This window comes from Triticum urartu, chromosome 1A, assembly GCF_056163025.1.
Source record: "Triticum urartu cultivar PI428250 chromosome 1A, HENAU_Tu73, whole genome shotgun sequence".
Lineage (NCBI taxonomy): Eukaryota > Viridiplantae > Streptophyta > Magnoliopsida > Poales > Poaceae > Triticum > Triticum urartu.
Window position 1 is genome coordinate 85,568,758 of NC_141873.1, and position 5,879 is coordinate 85,574,636.

Below are 5,879 nucleotides of genomic sequence, written 5' to 3' on the forward strand. Positions count from 1 at the left end.
ATAAACTTATGCATCAGTCCAAGGAGCTACTAGGCTTTATATAAGGTTCAGCTGCCACTGCAAGTTGTATGATGTTATTTCTAATAGAGCATGCCGTGTAGTTGCGTCAGTTCGAACTAGTGAAAGAATGTTGTTGAAAAAATATACACATGTTACACAGTAAGTTCAATGATACATAAACTAGGAGTACTTCTAGTGTAGTTGCATAAGTTATAGATGAACAAAAGAGAAGACATGCATCAGTTTTATATATATGCATATACATACATCTCTGAAGTTCAATGTTCAGTTTACAAGCAGTGCTAAAAAACAGTACATCAGTGTTGAGCATGTACGGTTATACTGTTCGAGTGAAAACGAAACCAGATACAAAATAGAGAACAACAGTTTAAATAACAACCAGCGATGCAAGTTCAACTTGTACAATGCCTTCAGTGCATGACATGTTACCCATAGCATGTATACGAGAAAAATACAGAAAAGATTAATCCCAAAACTGTTGAATGTCATTGCAGAAGCGAGCAAGGCGACACACGCAGCGAGCGTTTGATGAGCCAAGCAGATATGGGGCACCACCTGGTTGGGTAACACCAGAAATACCGCCTGGATACTTCAACAATACAGGAAGATTTCAAGATACACCGGAATCATCAGAAGCACGGACAAGTTCTTCTATGCAGCAAACACCAATATCTGGGAATACAAGCTTTGTCACTCGTGGGTTGCAACAAGGCCAACAATATCCCAAACAACAAATGTTTTCTTTCCCTAGCGCATGCAGAAAGCCAAGGACAGGAAGCCGTGGATGGGTTGCAACAAGGCTTCCACCAGTCGCTCCGTCAACATCAATCATCCATGCTGCAAAAGCGGTTGCGACGGGAAGACCAGGCCAAAGAGACAGAAATTTTGGCCGCTCTAGCAGGTTCCAAAGTACAAGATATGAGCCATATAGACAGGAGCAACCTCACAACGAATCTGAGGGGAGATGGACGTCCAATGAGAGATGGAGATCTTCGTCAACATTGCTCCCTCCAAGAGATGCATTGCTGCATGTGCCAAGGGTGACACCACCCGCACCCATACACCAGGGTGAATAGCAAACACTGGAGTCAGCACAGAGCTATACACATGTAAGTATCCATATAGAAAAAACATACAAGCACAGTCCATACCATGGTACTGTGACCACCCCATCTAACATTTTCATAACTGCGTTTTTGTTTGCTCACTGTTGCGTGCAGCCACCTAACATTGAAGCTTATGTTCTGCCAAGGCTAGAGATGCGCTTTGAAACTTTTGAAGAAGCAAAGAACTTCTACAACGTCTATGCGAAGCACGCGGGTTTTGCTGTCAGGGAAGGCTCCAAGTTTAAGACCAGAGCCTACCTTTATTGCACGTGCTATGGAGTCTATCAATCGAAGGTGTCTGAAGCAAATAGACAGCAGAACAAAACGATAGCCAGGACTAACTGCGAGGCTAAAATGAGGCTGAAGAAGGAAAAGGATGGAACATTTGTCGTAAAAGATATAGTCTGGGAACACAACCATAGACTACAACTCACTCCGCAAATGCTTGTCTTCTTGCACTCCCACAAAAACTTTGACAAAACAATCTTGGAGTACGTCAAGTACCTGCAGTTCAAAGGCATTGAACACACGCAAATCATGAGCATACTGGGCGGTGATGACCCTGGTAGCTACTTACTCGAAATGAATGCCAAAGACATGATTAACCTATAAGTACAAACTTGTTCTCCTCCCATAAACTGCCTATGTCTTTTTTCCTCTGTCACTACAAACATATTACGCAACGCATGACCTGACCCCAGTTCAACATGCATTTTTGAATGAAGTTTTAATATGCAGGAAAGCAAAGAATTCAAGGATGGATGATGTGGATGATGTCCTAAAGACTGTCAACTTCTTTAGGGAGATGAAAGCTATAAATAGGGAATTCTTCTGTGACATGCAACTCGATGAGTCCAACAGAGTTAAGAACATATTCTAGGCGAATGCAAGCTGCCGAGGGGCCTATCAGGACTTTGGTGACCGCGTAACATTTGACACCATCTATAAGACCAACAAGTACCATATGCCACTTGGTGTGTTTGTCGGTACTAACAACCACTTACAGACTACATTATTTGGTTTTGCTCTGATAAGAGATGAGGATGCAGAATCATTCAAATGGTTGTTTAAGACGTTTTTAAGGTGCATGAGAGGGAAGGCTCCTACATGCATCCTCACAGGTATAACCGCGAAAACCACCCCCAACCACCACCACCACCTCCCCCCCCCTTCCCAAAAAAATAAAAGGAAAATAACACGGTAAAAAATGTTGTGTCAGTTCTATTTGTATATATGCACCTGATGGGGAACATAGCAGAATTTTAAAATTTTCTACGCATCACCAAGATCAATCTATGGAGTCATCTAGCAACGAGAGAGAGGAGTGCATATACATACCCTTGTAAATCGCGAGCGGAAGCGTTCAAGAGAACGGGGTTGATGGAGTCGTACTCGTCGTGATCCAAATCACCGATGACCGAGCGCCGAACGGACGGCACCTCCGCGTTCAACACATGTACGGTTGGGGAAGACGTCTCCTCCTTCTTGATCCAGCAAGGGGGGAGGAGAGGTTGATGGAGATCCAGCAGCACGACAGCGTGGTGGTGGAAGCAGCGGGGATCTCGGCAGGGCTTCGCCAAGCTCAGCGAGAGGGAGAGGTGTTACGAGGGGAGAGGGAGGCGCCAGGGGCTAGGGTGCGGCTCCCATGCGCCTCCCCACTATATATAGGGGTGGAGGGGGCTGGTTGCTTGCCCTCCAAGTCCATTGGGGCGTTGGCAAAGGTGGGGGAAAGAAATCCCATCATTTCCCTTCCCCACCGATTGTTATCCCCCCTTTTTAGGGATCTTGATCTTATCCCTTCGGGATATGATCTTATTCCTTCTAAGGGGGGATCTTGGTGCGCCTTGACCAGGGGTGTGGTGCCTTGCCCCCACTACCCACGTTCATGTGGGTCCCCCCATGCAGGTGGGCCCCACTCCGGAACCTTCTAGAACCTTCCCGGTACAATACCGAAAAATCTCGAACATTTTCCGGTGGCCAAAATAGGACTTCCTATATATAAATCTTTACCTCCGGACCATTCCGGAACTCCTCGTGACGTCCGGGATCTCATCCGGGACTCCGAACAACTTTCGGGTTACCGCATACTAATATCTCTACAACCCTAGCATCACCAAACCTTAAGTGTGTAGACCCTACGGGTTCGGGAGACATGCAAACATGACCGAGACGACTCTCCGTTCAATAACCAACAGCGGGATCTGGATACCCATGTTGGCTCCCACATGTTCCACGATGATCTCATTGGATGAACCACGATGTCGAGGATTCAATCAATCCCGTATTCAATTCCCTTTGTCCAGCGGTATTGTACTTGCCCGAGATTCGATCGTCGGTATCCGATACCTTGTTCAATCTCGTTACCGGCAAGTCTCTTTACTCGTTCCGTAGCACATCATCCCGTGATCAACTCCTTGGTCACATTGTGCACATTATGATGATTTCCTACCGAGTGGGCCCAGAGATACCTCTCCGTCACACAGAGTGACAAATCCCAGTCTCGATTCGTGCCAACCCAACAGACACTTTCGGAGATACCCGTAGTGCACCTTTATAGCCACCCAGTTACGTTGTGACGTTTGGCACACCCAAAGCATTCCTACGGTATCCGGGAGTTGCACAATCTCATGGTCTAAGGAAATGATACTTGACATTTAGAAAAGCTTTAGCATACGAACTACACGATCTTTGTGCTAGGCTTAGGATTGGGTCTTGTCCATCACATCATTCTCCTAATGATGTGATCTCGTTATCAACGACATCCAATGTCCATGGTCAGGAAACCGTAACCATCTATTGATCAACGAGCTAGTTAAATAGAGGCTTACTAGGGACATGGTGCTGTCTATGTATCCACACATGTATCTGAGTTTCCTATCAATACAATTCTAGCATGGATAATAAACGATTATCATGAACAGGGAAATATAATAATAACCAATTTATTATTGCCTCTAGGGCATATTTCCAACAGTCTCCCACTTGCACTAGAGTCAATAATCTAGTTCACATCGCCATGTGACCAACATCCAAAGAGTTTACTAGAGTCAATAATCTAGTTCACATCACTATGTGATTAACACTCAATGAGTTCTGGGTTTGATCATGTTATGCTTGTGAGAGAGGTTTTAGTCAACGGGTCTGCAACATTCAGATCCGTATGTACTTCACAAATCTCTACGCTATATTTGGAGCCATTTCAAATAACTGTTCTACTTGGAGCTATTCTCAATTGTTGCTCCATTATACGTATCCGGTATCTCTACTCAGAGATATCCGGATAGGTGTTAAGCTTGCATCGATGTAACTCTTTATGTCGAACTCTTTATCACCTCCATAACCAAGAAATATATCCTTATTCCTCTAAGGATAATTTTGACCGCTATCCGGTGATCTACTCCTAGATCACCTTTGTACCCTCTTGCCAGACATGTGGCAAGGCACACATCAGGTGCGGTACTCAGCATGGCATACTGTATAGAGCCTATGACAAAAGCATAGGGGATGACCTTCGTCCTTCCTCTTTCTCCTGCCGTGGTCGAGCTTTAACTTCATAACTTCATACCTTACAACTCAGGCAAGAACTCCTTCTTTGACTAGTCCATCTTGAACACCTTCAAGATCATGTCAAGGTATGTGCTCATTTGAAAGTACCATTAAGCGTTTTGATCTATCCTTATAGATCTTGATGCTCAATGTTCAAGTAGCTTAATCCAGGTTTTCCATTGAAAAACACTTTTCAAATAACCCTATATGCTTTCCAGAAATTCTACATCATTTCTGGTCAACAATATGTCAACAACATATACTCATCAGAAATTATATAGTGCTCCCACTCACTTCTTTGGAAATACAAGTTTCTCATAAACTTTGTATAAACCCAAAAGCTTTGATCATCTCATCAAAGCGTACATTCTAACTCCGAGATGCTTACTCCAGTCCTTAGAAGGATTGCTGGAGCTTTGCATACTTGTTAGCATTTTTCAGGACTGACAAAACCTTTTGGTTGTATCACATACAACCTTTCCTCAAGAAAATCGTCAAGGAAACAATATTTTGACATCGTATCTGCAAGATTTCATAAACAATGCAGTAACTGCTAACATAATTCCAACAGACTCTTAGCATCGCTACGAGTGAGAAAGTCTCATCGTAGTCAACTCCTTGAACTTGTCGGAGAACATCTTAATGACAAGTCGAGCTTTCTTAATGGTGATACTTACCACCATTGTCCGTCTTTCTTTTAAAATCCATATGTACCCAACAGCCTTATGACCATCAAGCAGTTCTTCCAAAGTCTACACTTTGTTTTCATACATGGATCCTCTCTCGGATTTTATGGCCTCGAGCCAATTTTCGGACTCCGGGCCCACCATCGCTTCTCCATAGCTCGTAGGTTCATTGTTGTCTAGCAACATGACTTCCAAGACAGGATTACGTACCACTCTAAAGTAGTACGCATCCTTGTCATCCTACGAGGTTTGGTAGTGACTTGATCCAAAGTTTCATGATCACTATCATAAGCTTCCACTTCAATTGGTGTAGGTGCCACAGGAACAACTCCCTGTGCCCTGCTATACACTGGTTGAAGTGACGGTTCAATAACCTCATCAAGTCTCCACCATCCTCCCACTCAATTCTTTCGAGAGAAACTTTTCCTCGAGAAAGGACCCGATTCTAGAAATAATCCCTATTGCTTTCGGATCTGAGACAGGAGGTACACCCAACTGTTTTGGGTACTCTATGAAGATG